This window comes from Anomaloglossus baeobatrachus, chromosome 10 (genome assembly GCF_048569485.1).
Source record: "Anomaloglossus baeobatrachus isolate aAnoBae1 chromosome 10, aAnoBae1.hap1, whole genome shotgun sequence".
NCBI classification, from domain to species: Eukaryota; Metazoa; Chordata; class Amphibia; order Anura; family Aromobatidae; genus Anomaloglossus; species Anomaloglossus baeobatrachus.
Genome location: NC_134362.1, coordinates 153,671,724 through 153,692,004, shown reverse-complemented (window position 1 = coordinate 153,692,004; position 20,281 = coordinate 153,671,724). Strand labels below are relative to the sequence as shown.

Below are 20,281 nucleotides of genomic sequence, written 5' to 3'. Positions count from 1 at the left end.
GGCAGGGGGAAGTGTGCAGTTGCAAGTGTAAGAGCCGGAATGGCCCAAAGGAAGCCCCACCAAAGCGGGAGGTTAAAAAGGGTCTTTGTTGTGTGGTTATATGTGGTAAGGAGGAGATAGCACCTCCTAAGATTGACTGTCCTAAGTTAGTGGGGAGCAAAGAAAATGATGGAAATAACCAACATAGTGACATGATGGGCAAATAAATAAATGACAATATGACCGTTAGTAACGGAGGAGCTCCAGAAAAGGGGGCTGACACCTGGCTAAGTGGGAAGATGTTAACTCAGAACAGCAGGGCAAGTGACGATGACTCCAGTAAAGACACTGACTCTAATAAAGTGACATGCGAGTACAGTGAGGTACAGATGAGTGAGAAAGGTAAAACCTCCTCCTGACGCCGAAGACGTAATAAGCGCTAAGGGGTAGTGCAAGGTATACTCTCTGAGGGTAACAAAATAGAAGTGGTCCAGCACCACCGCATATCACTCTGCAGTAACGCACGTGTGCTCGTGGAGGGCTGTAAATTACTGTGTCCTGAGTAGGGGTGCTCGTCCAGAGAAAAAGTCCAAGTATAGATGAACTGGAGAGAAGAATGAAGGACCGCACTCCATCCACTGTGCAGGAATAGGATTTATTTAGCGGTGCAGGGTAAAAAGCCGGAGACGCACTGTGAGCTGGCTCCCAAGCAAACGACGACGGCTGTTTCGCCTAATCAGGCTTCCACGGGACCCGTGGAAGCCTGATTAGGCGAAACGGCCGTCATCCTTTGCTTGGGAGCCAGCTCACAGTGCGTCTGCGGCTTTTTACCCTGCACTGCTAAATAAATCCTATTCCTGCACAGTGGACGGAGTGCGGTCCTTCATTCTTCTCTCCAGTTCATCTATACTCTCTGAGGGTGCAGAGAAGGTTGAGTTCCTTGTTGAGGAAAGCACATTGCTAGTAGCAACTGCTAGTGTAGAGTCATCCAGTAATGTCCTGCAAAAGAAAAGGGAAGCTGAGCTGAAACTGACACATTGGAATGACAGAAATCAGCAGGGTGAAATCACAGAAAAAGAGCTGACCAAGGAAGTAGTGGTGGGGTCCACTATGATTTCCAAGTGTGAAGCTTATGGACTGTCAGTTGGGAGCACTATAGGAGGTGAAATCCTGGAAAGCGCTGTAAGAGATCACATCCTAGAGAGTGGTACAGGAGAAGGAATCCTGAAGGTTGATGGTGGAGGAAAAATCCACAACGGTCAGGGAGAGCAGACCGGTGAACCACCCAGTACTGGGGTGGTTAACAGTGAATACTGTGGCAAAGCTGTAAAAGGAACAGAATACCATGCTGAAGGGTGTGACACCCTGGCAGAAGCTGATGCTGAAAGGACCCAAGAGAAAGCTGAAGGTGACACTCCAGATCCCCAAGTGAAAGTTGAAGGCAATGCAGTGAAGACCCAAGAGACAGCTGGTGTGGCAGAAATGGAAAAAGCCTTTGAGGAGGGGAAATCTGAACCAGAGGTCTCATCAGGAGCTGAGAGCTTGACTGACCAAGATGGAAGACATGAAAATTGGCTCAGCTAAGAGTAGCAAACCCAAAAGCTCTGAGACTGGGACTGAATCTGAGGAGTGTGTAACTCGAGAGGTGGAGCCTTTGGTGAGGAAAAAAAGATGCATGCAAGAGACTAAAGAAATGGTCTAATGTCCTTGAAGGTAAAGGAACCTGTCAATTCTTTAAGTGCTTGGTAGGTGTGCCAGAATACTTATTGAAGCCTGTACCAATGAGACAGTGCATGAAAAATTCAAGAAGGCCATAAGAGCCTGTAAAGTATACTGCGTCCCAGAGGCTTATCAGTTGGTGGTGTGGTCTGTAACTGAAGCTACAAAGAAGCGAGTGGCTATGCTGAGTGACATGCACCTACAGTGTCTTCGTGTAAAATGGTTGATCAATGTACAGAAGGAAGAAGCCACCAGACACTTGGAGAAACAGTTAATTGGGCTTGCAGTAAGAGCACTGGGAAGTAACATTCAGCAAGCAAGGAAGATTCCAGGTGTTACAGCTGTTGAAGTTGAGGAAGACAGTTGAACATTTAAAATTTATGTAGAGACTACAGAGGCAGTGAAAGCAGGTCAGAATTTATTGGAGTTCCTGGAACACTTCATTCAGGTACCCAGAAAACTTGTCATAAAGTTGATTGGAAGAAATGGAAGAGCCATGCAGTAGATGGTTGATAAATCTGGTGCCACAAGGGTGAGACTTGATGTGTATAATGAAGCCAAGATATCCTGTGATGTCGGTATGGTTCCATTTATCATTGTGGGAACAAAGGACTGTGATGATAATATGCAAGTTCTCCTAGAATACCGCATGGGATATCTAGAAGACCTGAAGCAAATGATACTGGAAAGACAGAGGATTGCAGAACAACTTTGTCAAGTTAGGGCAAGGTGGCAGCCACTTTCATGCTGGGGCCCAGAGAAGAAGTGTGGTCCACCTGATGAAAATGTTGCCTCGGATGGCAGAGGAAGGTGGTCCTTTCGTGAAAGGAGCCAAGCTCATAGACGACCCAACTATCCTTTGGACTATAGCACAGACTCTGCAGGGTCCACACCCTCTAAGACGAAATCCGAGAGAAAGGATGCAGGGAGTGATGTGTCTAACGCCAAAGATGGTGACAGGAAAAGGCGTCAACAGAGAGGTGATCAAAAAAGCATGGAAAGAAGATGCCATAATAGATCTGCAAAAAGACAGTGCACAGTGTCTAGTTTTGGCAGGTCTTCTATTAGCTCAGTGCTGAGGTATCCGGACAGTAGCCTCTCTAGTGGACTGGATAGCTCAGGGTCAGACCGGACGGTAGTTTTGACGAACAGTAAGCCTCACTACCACACTAACCATTGGAGGCAGTCTGACGGAGAGGTGTCTTTAAGAGGCGGTTTGACTGAACAGGGTTTGGTGATGGTGACAGACTGTGTTAAAAGGGTTGGAGCCCAAGGCAGGTGGAGAAGAGTCTCTCGTCTGGAATTGTATAACGGTGCCAAGACTGACGGCTTTAGGCAGAGGGGGAGATATGTGACAAGGCGACGGGCCTTATTGTGAATGGTTGCTATGTACCACAGAAGTGGTGTGATTCTGGAACTCTGTGCTGGTACCTGTAGTGCCACAGGTTCTTATTAGGGTGTTCATAGGGCCCAGTATCATGGATGGCCAAAGTTATGGGTGGGTCTGGCCATCCACATACCCCACCTTCGCCCATGGGTGTGTTGGAGGTGTCACTGCTGTCTTCTAAAATGGAGTCTAATGTTTGGCACATGGCAGAGAGTCTATATGTCTGAGAAGCAGCCAGTGTGGAGAGGTTGCTCATCTTCCAACAGAGGTATTGAAGCCTCTCTGAAGGAAACATCCCCCAAGAGAGAGAGCGTTCGCTAAAGCTGACTGGGGGTCAGTGGGATAGTCTTGGAGAAAGTGGTATCCAAACCTGTGGGGTTTTACCATGAGTGTTAAGGACTGTCATCAGTGAGTGACGTGGACTACAAATGCAGTTTATGCTGTCTTAATAAATTGTTAAACTTTTAAAAGAACCGTGCTCCTGTGTGCTACCTTGGAGACCATCAAAGCAACTGAGTAACCCCCTAATGATGCAGCGTGTGAACTGTGTGCAACTTCACATAATATACGGTGTATATATATATATATATATATATATATATATATATATATATATATATACAACGGCAGAACAATGTCCATCAATAACATGATCAATCCAGGTTGCTGTTAAAAATTTCTTTCACTTTATTCGTAAATCCATTAAAAGGCAATGGTGCAAGAGGTTGAAAACAGCATTAACACAGGAAAGTAGTGCAGATAGGACTACGCGTTTCAGCGGTAAAACCCGCCTTCTTCACGGTCCAGAATCTAATCTGTTTTCCAAACATGGAACCTTATATACATCTCACTCCCATCAGGGTAATTATAGACATATGTGAGAGACTTAAAAACATGAACATGACAAGCAGATCAAACATATAAACTATCTGCATATTGATCAATATACAACATACATGAACATTAGAAGGAAAGGATTCAATATTTTGGAGATAATACAATCGGAATGACCCAATAACCTGACCATAAAATCTAAAAAATACAAAAACATGGAAATAGGATGTTTGCCAGCATTATATAGTATAAATATATCAATAATGCATAATAATATCCAAGCGGTTATTAAAACCCTGTGGCATACGAGTCCCCAGCTCAAATATCCACCTACTCTCTCTGGCAAGCACTTTTTTTATGAAAATCTCCCCCTCTCAATGGTTTTTTTACATGCTCTATGCCCATAAAAGAGAAACCGCGTAAATCCCCATTGTGATTTTTTGAAAAATGTCGGGATACTACTGATGCACCAACCATAGGCAAATTATTAGCGTCTGATAGGTGTTTGCGGATTCTAATTTTAAGGGGGTTCATTGTGCAACCCACATACCGCATGCGGCATATATTGCAATTAATTATATGCACTACATTCTCCGTATTACAATTTATAATGGAACAGACATTGAACTGTTTTTTATTGGAGATAGATGTAAATGTCTTAGATTTATTAGCAAAACTGCAGCACTTGCAAATGTTGGCACCGCATTTAAAAAATCCTATCGTTTTTAACCAGTTATTAGGGGAAATTTTATCAGGATCTTTAAACATGCTAATTGATAATAATGTAGCTACAGTCGGGGCTCTTCTTGCCACAAAGACAATATCATTATTTTCCACGATATTTTTCAGAATATCATTCTGGGACAACAAGGGAGGTATTTTCTGATGATTTTGACAATAGAATTAAACTGAGGACTATAGTTGGTGCTGAAAACCCCCCTAGATTTTTTGGAGTCAAATTGTCTATTTTTCTTAGTAGATTCCAACAATTTAACCCTATCCATGCCTGCCACTATTTCCTTGGCTCTCTCCAAAGACCAATTAGGTTACCCCCTTTTTTTAGATTATTACAAGTCATTTCAATTTCTTCCTCCAATTTATCACTAGATGTAGTATTCCTTTTTAGTCTTATAAGCTTCCCCACAGGATTATTCTGAATGACATGTTTGGGGTGATTAGAGGAAGCCATTAAAATACTATTGCATGCAATGGATTTTTTATAGGGAGATATTAAAACCTTATTATTGTCCAAATCTGCAGTCAATTTTAAATCCAGGAAGTTTATTGATACATCATCACTAGTGATGAGCGAGCATGCTTGTCACTACTCGGTACTCGCACGAGTATCACTGTACTCGGGCTGCTCGGCGGGGACCGAGTAATCTCGCGATACTCGTGCTTTACTCGTGGTCTTCATTTCTGCATGTTGGCGCTCTTTTGAGAGCCAGCCCTCATGCAGGGATTGGCTGGCAGACCACTGCAATGCCACAGCCCTGTTAGTTGTGGAATTGCAGTGATTGGCCGGCCTGCACAGCGTCACCGAGCCTTTATATAGGCCGGCGCGCTGTGCTCTGCTCACAGCTATTCTGACAGTGAGTGTAGGGAGAGTGTCGCTGATTCAGGGAAAGCTTTGCGGCCCTTTATAGCTTTTTCAGTTGCAGGGCTGCAAACAGTGTGACCAAAAGTCCTTCTCAGGACTATTCTAGTTGTATACAGGCAGGCAGGGTATAGCCAGGTCGGCGTACAGTAGCAGAGTCCTTCTCAGGACTATTGTTGCTATATACAGGCAGGGTATAGCCAGGTCTGAATACAGGCTAGTGACCAGAAGAGTCCTTGTCAGGACTATTGTAGCAGTATACAGGCAGGCAGGCAGGCAGGGTAGTGGTGACCGTACACCAGCCTTCATATCTGGGGCTGGTGTACACAGTGTAAAACAGTCCAGATAGTGTCTGACTTGTCTGTACTGTAATTGTCGCTCCCCAAAAAAACCTGTTAGGTTATTATTGCGTCCGTGCTTGGTTTTTAAAACCGCACGTGTGTGCCTGTTGGTGGCAGCGTACAGGTGCACTGGTGTGCGTTTACCAAACTATTATATAACGCACAAGTGTAGTGTATAATACACGTCAGTCAGCAGTGGCTGATAGTGTCAGAGTTCTTAATTTTTGCTCCTAAAACCTGTGTTAGGTTATTATTGCGTCCGTGCTTGGTTTTTAAAACCGCACGTGTGTGCCTGTTGGTGGCAGCGTACAGGTGCACTGGTGTGCGTTTTTACCAAACTATTATATAACGCACAAGTGTAGTGTATAATACACGTCAGTCAGCAGTGGCTGATAGTGTCAGAGTTCTTAATTTTTGCTCCTAAAACCTGTGTTAGGTTATTATTGCGTCCGTGCTTGGTTTTTAAAACCGCACGTGTGTGCCTGTTGGTGGCAGCGTACAGGTGCACTGGTGTGCGTTTTTACCAAACTATTATATAACGCACAAGTGTAGTGTATAATACACGTCAGTCAGCAGTGGCTGATAGTGTCAGAGTTCTTAATTTTTGCTCCTAAAACCTGTGTTAGGTTATTATTGCGTCCGTGCTTGGTTTTTAAAACCGCACGTGTGTGCCTGTTGGTGGCAGCGTACAGGTGCACTGGTGTGCGTTTACCAAACTATTATATAACGCACAAGTGTAGTGTATAATACACGTCAGTCAGCAGTGGCTGATAGTGTCAGAGTTCTTAATTTTTGCTCCTAAAACCTGTGTTAGGTTATTATTGCGTCCGTGCTTGGTTTTTAAAACCGCACGTGTGTGCCTGTTGGTGGCAGCGTACAGGTGCACTGGTGTGCGTTTACCAAACTATTATATAACGCACAAGTGTAGTGTATAATACACGTCAGTCAGCAGTGGCTGATAGTGTCAGAGTTCTTAATTTTTGCTCCTAAAACCTGTGTTAGGTTATTATTGCGTCCGTGCTTGGTTTTTAAAACCGCACGTGTGTGCCTGTTGGTGGCAGCGTACAGGTGCACTGGTGTGCGTTTACCAAACTATTATATAACGCACAAGTGTAGTGTATAATACACGTCAGTCAGCAGTGGCTGATAGTGTCAGAGTTCTTAATTTTTGCTCCTAAAACCTGTGTTAGGTTATTATTGCGTCCGTGCTTGGTTTTTAAAACCGCACGTGTGTGCCTGTTGGTGGCAGCGTACAGGTGCACTGGTGTGCGTTTACCAAACTATTATATAACGCACAAGTGTAGTGTATAATACACGTCAGTCAGCAGTGGCTGATAGTGTCAGAGTTCTTAATTTTTGCTCCTAAAACCTGTGTTAGGTTATTATTGCGTCCGTGCTTGGTTTTTAAAACCGCACGTGTGTGCCTGTTGGTGGCAGCGTACAGGTGCACTGGTGTGCGTTTTTACCAAACTATTATATAACGCACAAGTGTAGTGTATAATACACGTCAGTCAGCAGTGGCTGATAGTGTCAGAGTTCTTAATTTTTGCTCCTAAAACCTGTGTTAGGTTATTATTGCGTCCGTGCTTGGTTTTTAAAACCGCACGTGTGTGCCTGTTGGTGGCAGCGTACAGGTGCACTGGTGTGCGTTTACCAAACTATTATATAACGCACAAGTGTAGTGTATAATACACGTCAGTCAGCAGTGGCTGATAGTGTCAGAGTTCTTAATTTTTGCTCCTAAAACCTGTGTTAGGTTATTATTGCGTCCGTGCTTGGTTTTTAAAACCGCACGTGTGTGCCTGTTGGTGGCAGCGTACAGGTGCACTGGTGTGCGTTTACCAAACTATTATATAACGCACAAGTGTAGTGTATAATACACGTCAGTCAGCAGTGGCTGATAGTGTCAGAGTTCTTAATTTTTGCTCCTAAAACCTGTGTTAGGTTATTATTGCGTCCGTGCTTGGTTTTTAAAACCGCACGTGTGTGCCTGTTGGTGGCAGCGTACAGGTGCACTGGTGTGCGTTTACCAAACTATTATATAACGCACAAGTGTAGTGTATAATACACGTCAGTCAGCAGTGGCTGATAGTGTCAGAGTTCTTAATTTTTGCTCCTAAAACCTGTGTTAGGTTATTATTGCGTCCGTGCTTGGTTTTTAAAACCGCACGTGTGTGCCTGTTGGTGGCAGCGTACAGGTGCACTGGTGTGCGTTTACCAAACTATTATATAACGCACAAGTGTAGTGTATAATACACGTCAGTCAGCAGTGGCTGATAGTGTCAGAGTTCTTAATTTTTGCTCCTAAAACCTGTGTTAGGTTATTATTGCGTCCGTGCTTGGTTTTTAAAACCGCACGTGTGTGCCTGTTGGTGGCAGCGTACAGGTGCACTGGTGTGCGTTTTTACCAAACTATTATATAACGCACAAGTGTAGTGTATAATACACGTCAGTCAGCAGTGGCTGATAGTGTCAGAGTTCTTAATTTTTGCTCCTAAAACCTGTGTTAGGTTATTATTGCGTCCGTGCTTGGTTTTTAAAACCGCACGTGTGTGCCTGTTGGTGGCAGCGTACAGGTGCACTGGTGTGCGTTTACCAAACTATTATATAACGCACAAGTGTAGTGTATAATACACGTCAGTCAGCAGTGGCTGATAGTGTCAGAGTTCTTAATTTTTGCTCCTAAAACCTGTGTTAGGTTCTTAGTGCGTCCGTGCTTGCATTTAAAAACCGCACGTGTGTGCCTGTCGGTGGCAGCGTACAGGTGCACTTGTGTGCAATTTCCAGAAACTTTGATATAACGCACAAGTAGTGAATATACACGTCAGCAGTGCACAGCATTGCAAAATGCGCAAGGGCATTGGCAAGGAACAAGGAAGTGGACGTGATGGTGGTGCAGGCAGAGGCCGAGGTCGTGGGCAAGCTCTAATTTCGCCACAACAAAGGGCCACATCTAGTCGCTCGCACGTCCTGTCCCAAATTCTTGGGGCCCGCAGCAGTACACCGCTCTTGAACCAAGACCAGTGTCAACAGGTTGTTAGTTGGATAGCGGATAATGCTTCCAGTCAGATTGGCACCACCACAAACACTCTGTCTTCCACACGGTCAAGTGTCAGTAGCCGTGATACTGCACCGCACATTTCTGAACCTGATCCTCCTTCCTACCACCAGGCTGAGTACACGTCCTCCTCGGACATTAATGATCCCACACTTGGACACTCGGAAGAGCTGTTCACGTTTCCATTCACACATTCTGGCCTCTCGCCAGCTCATATTGAAGTGGGTCATGAGGAGATCGTCTGTACAGATGGCCAAATATTTGAGCAGCCACGTTCTCACGAAGTTGGCAACGTGTCTCAACAAGTGGTGGACGATGATGAGACACAATTGTCAGCAAGTCAGGAGGAGGAGCAGGGTGCGGAAGAGGAAGACGACGTGGTGGATGATCCAGTAACTGACCCAACCTGGCAGGAGGATATGCAGAGCGAGGACAGCAGTGCACAGGGGGAGGGAGGCGTAGCATCACAACAGGCAGTAAGAAGCAGGGTGGTGGCCCCAGGCAGAAGTCAGGCAACCGTTCCCCGGAACAACACGACGACACAAGGTGCCTGTACAAATGTTAGGTCTTCACGAGTCTGGCAGTTTTTTAAGTTGGATCCAGATGATTCAAAAAAGGCCATTTGCAACACCTGCCGTGCCAGCATCAGCAGGGGTACCAAAACTAGCAGCCTGACCACCACCAGCATGATCAGGCACATGTCAGCCAAGCACCCGACTTTGTGGGAAGTACAACAGAGTCGAGGAGCAGTGCTTGCTGATGTCACTGCTACGTCTTCGCTGGTTGTGCATGCGAGCCAATCCTCTGTCCATGCTGCCTGCGAACAAGCCTCCTCCACTCCTGCACCTGCAGTTGCCTACGCAGAAAGAACACCATCATCAAGCACGTCCTTGTCCCAGCGCAGCGTTCAGTTATCCATTCAGCAAACCTTTGAACGCAGGCGCAAATACACTGCCAACACCCCACATGCCACAGTTCTAAATGCTAACATTTCGCGACTGCTTGCGCTGGAAATGTTGCCTTTTAGGCTGGTGGAGACAGAAGCATTCCGTGACCTGATGGCGGCAGCTGTCCCACGTTACTCGGTCCCCAGCCGCCACTATTTCTCCCGGTGTGCCGTCCCCGCGTTGCATAACCACGTGTCACAAAACATCACACGTGCCCTGAACAACGCTGTTTCACCCAAGGTCCACCTAACCACAGACACGTGGACAAGTGCTTGTGGGCAAGGCCGCTACATCTCGTTGACGGCACACTGGGTTAATATTGTGGAAGCTGGGACCCAGTCTGAGCGAGGGACGGAACACGTCCTTCCCACACCAAGGTTTGCAGGCCCTACCTCAGTCAGTGTTTCACCCACACTCTACAGCTCCGGAATGTCATGCTCTTCAGCCTCCTCCTCCTCCTGCGCATCCTCATCCACTGTGCCCTCCACACCAGTCACAAGCTGGAAGCACTGCAGCACTGCCTCGGCGAAGCGGCAACAGGCTGTGCTGAAGCTAATCTGCATAGGTGACAAACCCCACAATGCAGAAGAGCTGTGGACAGCTCTGAAACAGCAGGCAGATCACTGGCTCACACCTCTGAACCTAAAGCCAGGAAAGGTCGTTTGTGACAATGGCCGGAACCTGGTGGCGGCTTTGAGGCGAGGCCAGCTGACACATGTTCCATGCGTGGCCCATGTGCTCAACCTCGTGGTTCAGCGGTTTATAAAGTCATACCCAGAGCTGTCTGATCTGCTGGTAAAAGTTCGCCGCCTGTCTGCACATTTTCGAAAGTCACCTACTGCTTCAGCCGGCCTTGCCGGCTTTCAGCGCAGTTTGCATCTTCCGGCTCACAGACTGGTGTGTGATGTCCCCACGCGTTGGAATTCAACTCTGCACATGTTGGTCAGGATATGTGAGCAGAAGAGGGCAGTTGTTGAGTACCTGCATCACCTAAGCCGTCGGGAAATGGGTCAAACTCCACACATAACACCTGAGGAGTGGAGATGGATGTCAGACCTATGTACCATCCTCCAAAACTTTGAGGACTCCACCAAGATGGTGAGTGGTGATGACGCCATTATTAGCGTCACCATACCGCTACTCTGCCCTCTAAAACGGTCCCTGCTGAAAAACAAACATGATGCATTGCAGGCGGAGCGCGATGAGTTGCAGCAAGAAACAGTAGTGGGTGTGGGTGATAACACACAGCCCAGCCTCGTCTCATCACAACGTGCAGTGGAGGACTATGACGAGGAGGAGGATGAAGACATGGAGCAACTCTCCGGCCAAATTGAGGATATGACATGCACACCAGTCATATCCTCGATTCAGCGTGGCTGGCCAGAGGACAGGGTAGATGAGGAGGAGGAGGAGGAGGAGGAGGAGGAGGAGGAGGAGGACAGCATGTTCAGTCATCTTGTTGGTCAGGCTACTGAAGTCCTGGCTGTTAAGAGTCTGGCGCACATGGCTGACTTTATGGTAAGCTGCCTGTCTCGTGACCCTCGCGTTAAGAACATCTTGGCCGACAATCATTACTGGTTGGTAACACTGTTAGACCCACGCTACAAGGAGAACTTTTTGTCTCTTATTCCCGTGGAGGAGAGGTCAACCAAAATGCAGCTGTTTCGGAAGGCCATACTCACGGAAGTAGGCAAAGCATTCCCCTCACAAAACGCTAGCGGCATAGGTCAGGAATCAGTGGACAACCGAGGCGTACAGCCGAGAGAGGCACAAGTCCAATCCGCCAGAGGTAGGGGAACAGTCTTTAAGATGTGGGACAGTTTTCTCAGCCCCTCACGTACCACAGCCCCTGAGGTGCGGGGTAGTGCCACAAGAAATCCTAAGTTTGCCCAGATGCTGAAGGAGTACCTTGCAGATCGAACAACTGTACTCCGACATTCCTCTGTGCCTTACAATTATTGGGTATCCAAGCTGGACACGTGGCATGAATTGGCTCTCTACGCCTTGGAAGTCCTGGCCTGCCCTGCTGCTAGCGTTTTGTCAGAGCGTGTTTTTAGTGCCGCAGGTGGAATCATTACAGATAAACGCACCCGCCTGTCAACTGAAAATGCTGACAGGCTGACTCTGATAAAGATGAACAAGGGTTGGATTGGGCCAGACTTCACCACACCACCAGCAAATGAGAGCGGAGTTTAAAGTTTGCCATGTACCTCCACTCACCCATGGGTACACTTCTCGACTTTGGATAATCGCTGGACTGCTCCTCCTTCTCCTCATGCGCCATCATGATGACCGTTACAATAGTTAGGTCTTTGTTTCAGGTATACCCCCAGTGGTAAATTTTTTCGCCCATTCTTTGCAGAATGGACATTACAACGACAGGAGACCCGCTCCTTTGCAATGGGAACAATGTTTTGAGGCCCTCATGCACGTCTCTACCCAGGGACAACGTGGAGCCTCCCAATTTTTGGCTGCCCTGCCTAAGGGCTATACTGAAATACACCCACTTCCTTACAATGGGCACTTCAGGTTTACAGGCCATCATGCACGTCTCTATCCAGGGACAATGTGGAGCCTCCCAATTTTTGGCTGCCCTGGCAAAGGGCTATACTGAAATAGACCCACTTCCTTACAATGGGCACTTCAGGTTTACAGGCCATCATGCACGTCTCTATCCAGGGACAATGTGGAGCCTCCCAATTTTTGGCTGCCCTGGCAAAGGGCTATACTGAAATAGACCCACTTCCTTACAATGGGCACTTCAGGTTTACAGGCCATCATGCACGTCTCTATCCAGGGACAATGTGGAGCCTCCCAATTTTTGGCTGCCCTGGCAAAGGGCTATACTGAAATAGACCCACTTCCTTACAATGGGCACTTCAGGTTTACAGGCCATCATGCACGTCTCTATCCAGGGACAATGTGGAGCCTCCCAATTTTTGGCTGCCCTGGCAAAGGGCTATACTAAAATAGACCCACTTCCTTACAATGGGCACTTCAGGTTTACAGGCCATCATGCACGTCTCTATCCAGGGACAATGTGGAGCCTCCCAATTTTTGGCTGCCCTGGCAAAGGGCTATACTGAAATAGACCCACTTCCTTACAATGGGCACTTCAGGTTTACAGGCCATCATGCACGTCTCTATCCAGGGACAATGTGGAGCCTCCCAATTTTTGGCTGCCCTGGCAAAGGGCTATACTGAAATAGACCCACTTCCTTACAATGGGCACTTCTGGTTTACAGGCCATCATGCACGTCTCTATCCAGGGACAATGTGGAGCCTCCCAATTTTTGGCTGCCCTGGCAAAGGGCTATACTGAAATAGACCCACTTCCTTACAATGGGCACTTCAGGTTTACAGGCCATCATGCACGTCTCTATCCAGGGACAATGTGGAGCCTCCCAATTTTTGGCTGCCCTGGCAAAGGGCTATACTAAAATAGACCCACTTCCTTACAATGGGCACTTCAGGTTTACAGGCCATCATGCACGTCTCTATCCAGGGACAATGTGGAGCCTCCCAATTTTTGGCTGCCCTGGCAAAGGGCTATACTGAAATAGACCCACTTCCTTACAATGGGCACTTCAGGTTTACAGGCCATCATGCACGTCTCTATCCAGGGACAATGTGGAGCCTCCCAATTTTTGGCTGCCCTGGCAAAGGGCTATACTGAAATAGACCCACTTCCTTACAATGGGCACTTCAGGTTTACAGGCCATCATGCACGTCTCTATCCAGGGACATTGGTGAACCTCACAATTTTGGACTGCCCTGGCAAAGGAAAATACTACAAAGACTCACTTCCTCAAAATGGGCACATTAGACTCAAGAGGCCTTCATGTACGTCTCTTCTCAGGGACATCGGAGTGCCACACAATGTTTTCACGTAAAATCTTTCATGTATTAATCTCAAAAAGTAACATACACCAGCTCTATCTCACTATTGGGTATGTGCCCTTAACATTTCTGCCATGAAAAATCATTTTGGGGTCATTTTGGAAGGTTTTCTGGTGAGTCCGTAAAAATGGCGTAAAACGCGGACAAAATTGTTCACAGCTGTGACTTTTGAGTGATAAATGCTTCAAGGGGTCTTCCCCATGCTGTTGCCATGTCATTTGAGCACTCTTCTGAGACTTTTGTGACATTTTTAGGGTTTCTCCATGCTGCCGGGAGGTCATTTCACAAAAATACTCGGGTCTCCCATAGGATAACATTGGGCTCGTTGCTCGGGCCGAGTACACGAGTATCTTGGGAGGCTCGGCCCGAGCTTCGAGCACCCGAGCTTTTTAGTACTCGCTCATCACTAATCATCACCACTAAAAATGAACCTGCTGGATCTGGAAAATAATAGCACCTACATTGAATTGCCATCTAATCCAACAAATTCATTCAATTCTGAATTATTACATTTATTACAGGTGGGAATTAGTACGGGTGCTACTTCAGACAGAATTAAAAAATTTCTATATTGTGAAACACCGATTATTCCAATATACCACTCACTCCCTAAAGTTCATAAAGAGGTATTTCCTCCCCCTCTCAGACCTATTGTGTCTTGGATCGGGTCTTTCAGTGAGAAACTAGGGGAGTGGGTGGATTTTTATCTTCAACCCTTAGTGCCATTAACACCAAGTCATCTCAAAGATTCCAAAAGTATGATACAGATTATGGAAAAATGGCAATCTTACTATGTGTGGCTATCTTGCGATGTGGTGGGGTTATATCCCTCTATCCCCCATCACGTCGCAATATGATGCATCACATATTTGTCCAGATATAGTAACTATGATGATTCCATTCAGAGGTTTATTGTTTCTTCAATTCAATTTCTTTTAAGCCACAACTATTTTTCGTTTGACGAGAGATACTTCCTCCAGACACAGGGCGTGAGTATGGGCACCAAGTTTTCACCTTCCCTAGCTAACCTGGCTATGTCTTTGTGGGAAGAAAACTATATTTTCAATATTGATAACCCATATAAAGATAATATTGTTTGGCTGGGTAGATTTAAGAAAAAAAGACAATTTGACTTCAAAAAATCTAAGGTGGTTTTCAGTACCAATTATAGTCCTCAGTTTAATTCTATTGTCAAAATCATCAGAAAATACCTCCCTTTGTTGTCCCCGAATGATATTCTGAAAAATATCGTGGAAAATAATGATATTGTCTTTGTGGCAAGAAGAGCCCCGACTGTAGCTACATTATTATCACTTAGCATGTTTAACACTAGAACTACTGAGGTTGTCATTTTGACTACTTTGCACCATGTATTTCTATATAGGTGTCACGAGTCCAGTAGTTCTAGTGTTACAGATCCTGATAAAATTTCCCCTAATAACTGGTTAAAAACGATAGGATTTTTTAAATGCGGTGCCAACGTTTGCAAGTGCTGCGGTTTTGCTAATAAATCTAAGATATTTACATCTATCTTCAATAAAAAACAGTTCAATGTCTGTTCTTTGATAAATTGTAATACAGAGAGTGTAGTGCATATAATTAATTGCAATATATGCCGCATGCGGTATGTGGGTTGCACAATGAACCCCCTTAAAACTAGAATCCGCAAACACCTATCAGATGCTAGTAATTTGCCTATGGTTGGTGCATCAGTAGTATCCTGACATTTTTCAAAAAAACACAATGGGGATTTACGCGGTTTCTCTTTTATGGGCATAGATCATGTAAAAAAACCATTGAGAGGGGGGGATTTTCATAAAAAAAGTGCTTGCAAGAGAGAGTAGGTGGATATTTGAGCTGGGGACTCGTATGCCACAGGGTTTTAATAACTGCTTGGATATTATTATGCATTATTGATATATTTATACTATATAATGCTGGCAAACATCCTATTTCCATGTTTTTGTATTTTTTAGATTTTATGGTCAGGTTATTGGGTCATTCCGGTTGTATTATCTCCAAAATATTGAATCCTTTCCTTCTAATTTTCATGTATGTTGTATATTGATCAATATGCAGATAGTTTATATGTTTGATCTGCTTGTCATGTTCATGTTTTTAAGTCTCTCACATGTGTCTATAATTACCCTGATGGGAGTGAGATGTATATAAGGTTCCATGTTTGGAAAGCAGATTAGATTCTGGACCGTGAAGAAGGCGGGTTTTAGCGCTGAAACGCGTAGTCCTATCTGCACTACTTTCTTGCGTTAATGTTGTTTTGAACTGCTTGGACCATTGCCTTTTAATGGATTTACGAATAAATTGAAAGAAATTTTTTACAGCAACCTGGATTGCTCACGTTATTGATGGACATTGTTCTGCTGTTTTTCACATTTGTATGGATGGACTCCTACATCCTGATCCGGGCACAACGGCGTTAACCAGATCAGCTGAGGTTCCAGGTGATTCACAGGAGTGAGCTGGTCTACACTGTTTGACATATATATATATATATATATATATATATATATATATATATATATATATATGTATATATATATATATATATACATACATACATATATACTGTTTATATATTAGCTGTACTACCCGGCTTCACCCGGGTTGATAACTGTTGTTAACAAAATAGGATGTATTAACATTCCCGGGATAGAATGTATAAATAGAATGTATTAACGCCCGGGATAGTAACTGTCTCTCTGTTTCTCTCCCATTCTCTGTCTGTCTCCCCCTCTGTATATATCTCTCTGTCTCTCTGTCTGTCTGTCTCTTTCCCTGTCTCTGTCTTTTACTCCATCTGTCTCAATCTCTTTCCCTGTCTGTCTATCTATCTCTGTCACTTTCCCTTTCTGTATCTTTCCCTGTCTGTCTCTTTCCCTGTCTGTCTCTTTCCCTCTTTCCCTCTGTCTCTTTCCCTGTGTCTGTCTCTTTGTCTGTCTCTTTACCTGTCTTTGTCTGTCTCTAACCCTGTCTGTCTCTTTCCCTTTCTTTCCCTGTCTGTCTGTTTCCCTGTGTCTGTCTCTGTCACTTTGCCTGTGTCTGTCTATTTCCCTGTCAGTCTGTCTCTTTGTCTGTCTCTTTGTGTCTGTCTCTTACCTTGTCTATGTCTGTTTCTTACTCTGTCTGGGTCTGCCTCTTTCCCTGTCTGTGTCTGTCTCTTTCACTGGCTGCATTGTGACACGCCAACATTCCATTTAAGGGTGTGGCTGTGCATTCTTCTGAAGTTCTGGCAGCACTGTGGCTCCCAGCTCCATTCACTTTAATGGAGACAGGTTTTTTGGTGAATGACTGTAAAGTGCGGGGTTAAACTTTCCCCTCAAAACATACCCTATGACGCTCTCTGGGTTCAGAAGTGTGAGTGTGCAAAATTTTGTGGCTGTAGCTGCGACGGTACAGATGCCAATCCCGGACATACACACACACATACACATACACACATTCAGCTTTATATATTAGATATAGTATATACTGTGTATACATACTAGAGCCCAAAATTGATCATACTCGCTTCCTTCAAACGAAACTGTCCCCAGGATGAAGTGAATGTTGCTGCTGCTGTCTTATTCTCTGCAAATATCAGTTACATCTGAAGGAAGTGAAAAGGAAACAGCTGATGATTGGCTGCAGGGCTCACATGGCATACATGCATCATGTGTGTCCTGGGAGACCAGATGCCAACGTCGCTGTCACAGTGCCACCACCTGAGGTCAGTATATGGTGTTAATTTACATGGGGAAATATTGCAATTAAGAAGAGGTTATCCAAGTAGTGGATAATCCCTTTAATTATTGTTTATAAAATAGCAGTAATTCATATGGCAATCCTATTGTCTAGTGATAATATTGGCGGCATTGTAAACATAGGTGTGCATTTCCAGGAAGGTTGTATATTTTTACTTTGTCTTTTGGTCAAGGGCTATTTTTTCCGAGTTTGGGATACTCTTGTTGGCCAGATTGAGTCTAATTAAAATTAGGGTCAAAGTAAATGTAACCAATATACCTTGCTTTGGTATACTGTATATTAGTGCTATACAAAAAGACATGCATATCAGAAAATATATATAAGTAAAAATGTAGGAATTCTGACAGTCGCCAGTTTGAAGAGGGAATACTTTTTGGTAAATGCTGCTTTTTAAGTTGACACAAAACAGTAGAAGCATATGGAGAAGCCATAGACATTCTTCCCTTGCAGCTGTAATGGCCCAATCACAAGATAATACCACTCAGAAATTAGTTTTACACATTCTTAGTCCTCTATCTTTTGCATGGATGACTGGTCAGCTTAGGAGGACAGGGACACAAAAGGAGGGCTGACAAGTAAAGTTTAATGACCTTAATAGCTGTTTAGATATCTAATCCATCACATTTAATGGACACCTCTATTTTCACCTCTATGAAAAGGTGTAAATAATAAAATTCTATTGCTTTAGTGTCACTCACTAAATATTTTAAGTATTTACAATTTCCAAAGAAAAGACAATGGGAGCATCTGTGTGAGATCCACATAAAGGTCTGCGAATCAATGCTGCGTTCGCACAGATGGCTGCTGCAGTTGGCCATAATAAACCATTTCAATGGATATAGGGGGAAGAATTAATAAGAGAAGACTAGTGTAACTTGCTTACATTTTTTTTCACATTATTTTGTATTTAAAGGGTGGTCCAGGAGTAAGAAATGTATTTTTGACATGAGTCAGGGGGAAAAAAAGGATCTTCCACAAACAACACTTAGACCAGTGCAATTTAATCGAGCTGCATGTATGACAATTATTTTAAGGACTAAATGTCCATGAGAAAAAAAAATCAACATGATCCAGACTTTTCTGAGTGTACAGGAAACGGAAGGTAAAGATGGTGACCCCTGACAGACAACTACTGCTGGTCCCTGCGGTTTCACATCGCTCTAGTCCTATGGCACCATCTTGTGCTGGCAACTTCTGACTGGCAGGATGTCATAAATTACTTCACAAGCTCTCAATGTAACTCTATGAGGGCCAGAACAAGGCCAGAATGAGGTTCTCAAAGAGTTGTATTGAGTTTTGATCTCTGACACACTCCATGAAACACTGGAGCTGCCGGTAGTAAAATATTCACTGGACACCGACCGGGCGGCCCCAATAGAAGGCGAAGCTGCCGGAAGATTAGATTAAGAGAAGGGGCAGGGAACTTAGATTTACTGCAACCCTCCACTGCTGAAATAAAAAAAATGCTGGAATGGTACTTTAACCTGTGTAAGCTGACAAACGGGTTTTTGGCAGGCCAATAATTGGAAATGAGCACTCTTATAAACACTCTTTCACCTACTAATTGGCCTGCGTAAAAAGTCTTGTAGTAACTCTATCTTGAGTGTTAACATACTGTAAAGTATTAGTTGTGAACCAGTTATCTATTTATTATATTCTCTGGATTTTTCATTGCATTTTTTACACTATTTGATTTTAACAGTGTTGGCGATTAATACAATGAAAAAGGTTATCCCCTTATGAAGACACTTTTTTCTTACTTAAATCTATATATTAGGGGCTAAAATTATTTTTTTATAATTTGGTTTCATTAAAAATATTTTTTTTACAGTTCACCTTCTATAGGCCCTATATAGCAATGCATATGCAATCAATATATATATATATATATATATATATATATATATATACAGTGCCTACAAGTAGTATTCAACCCCCTGCAGATTTAGCAGGTTTACACATTCGGAATTAACTTGGCATTGTGACATTTGGACTGTAGATCAGCCTGGAAGTGTGAAATGCACTGCAACAAAAAAGAATGTTATTTCTTTTTTTATTTTTTTTTTTTAAATTGTGAAAAGTTTATTCAGAGGGTCATTTATTATTCAACCCCTCAAACCACAAGAATTCTGTTTGGTTCCGCTAAAGTATTAAGAAGTATTTCAGGCACAAAGAACAATGAGCTTCACATGTTTGGATTAATTATCTCTTTTTCCAGCCTTTTCAGACTAATTAAGACCCTCCCCAAACTTGTGAACAGCACTCATACTTGGTCAACATGGGAAAGACAAAGGAGCATTCCAAGGCCATCAGAGACAAGATCGTGGAGGGTCACAAGGCTGGCAAAGGGTACAAAACCCTTTACAAGGAGTTGGGCCTACCTGTCTCCACTGTTGGGAGCATCATCTGGAAGTGGAAGGCTTATGGAACTACTGTTAGCCTTCCACGGCCTGGACAGCCTTTGAAGGTTTCCACCCGTGCCGAGGCCAGGCTTGTCCGAAGAGTCAAGGCTAACCAAAGGACAACAAGGAAGGAGCTCCGGGAAGATCTCATGGCAGTGGGGATATTGGTTTCAGTCAATACCATAAGTAACGTACTCCACCGCAATGGTCTCCGTTCCAGACGAGCCCGTAAGGTACCTTTACTTTCAAAGCGTCATGTCAAGGCTCGTCTACAGTTTGCTCATGATCACTTGGAGGACTCTGAGACAGACTGGTTCAAGGTTCTCTGGTCTGATGAGACCAAGATCGAGATCTT

At 44.4% G+C, this 20,281-nt stretch overlaps 1 pseudogene; it reads left to right on the top strand.

Moving 5' to 3' along the window:
- Nucleotides 1–278: 278 nt before the first annotated feature.
- The window catches only part of LOC142254382 (RNA-binding protein FXR1-like), a 33,799-nt pseudogene continuing 13,796 nt past the window's right edge, over nt 279–20,281 (top strand).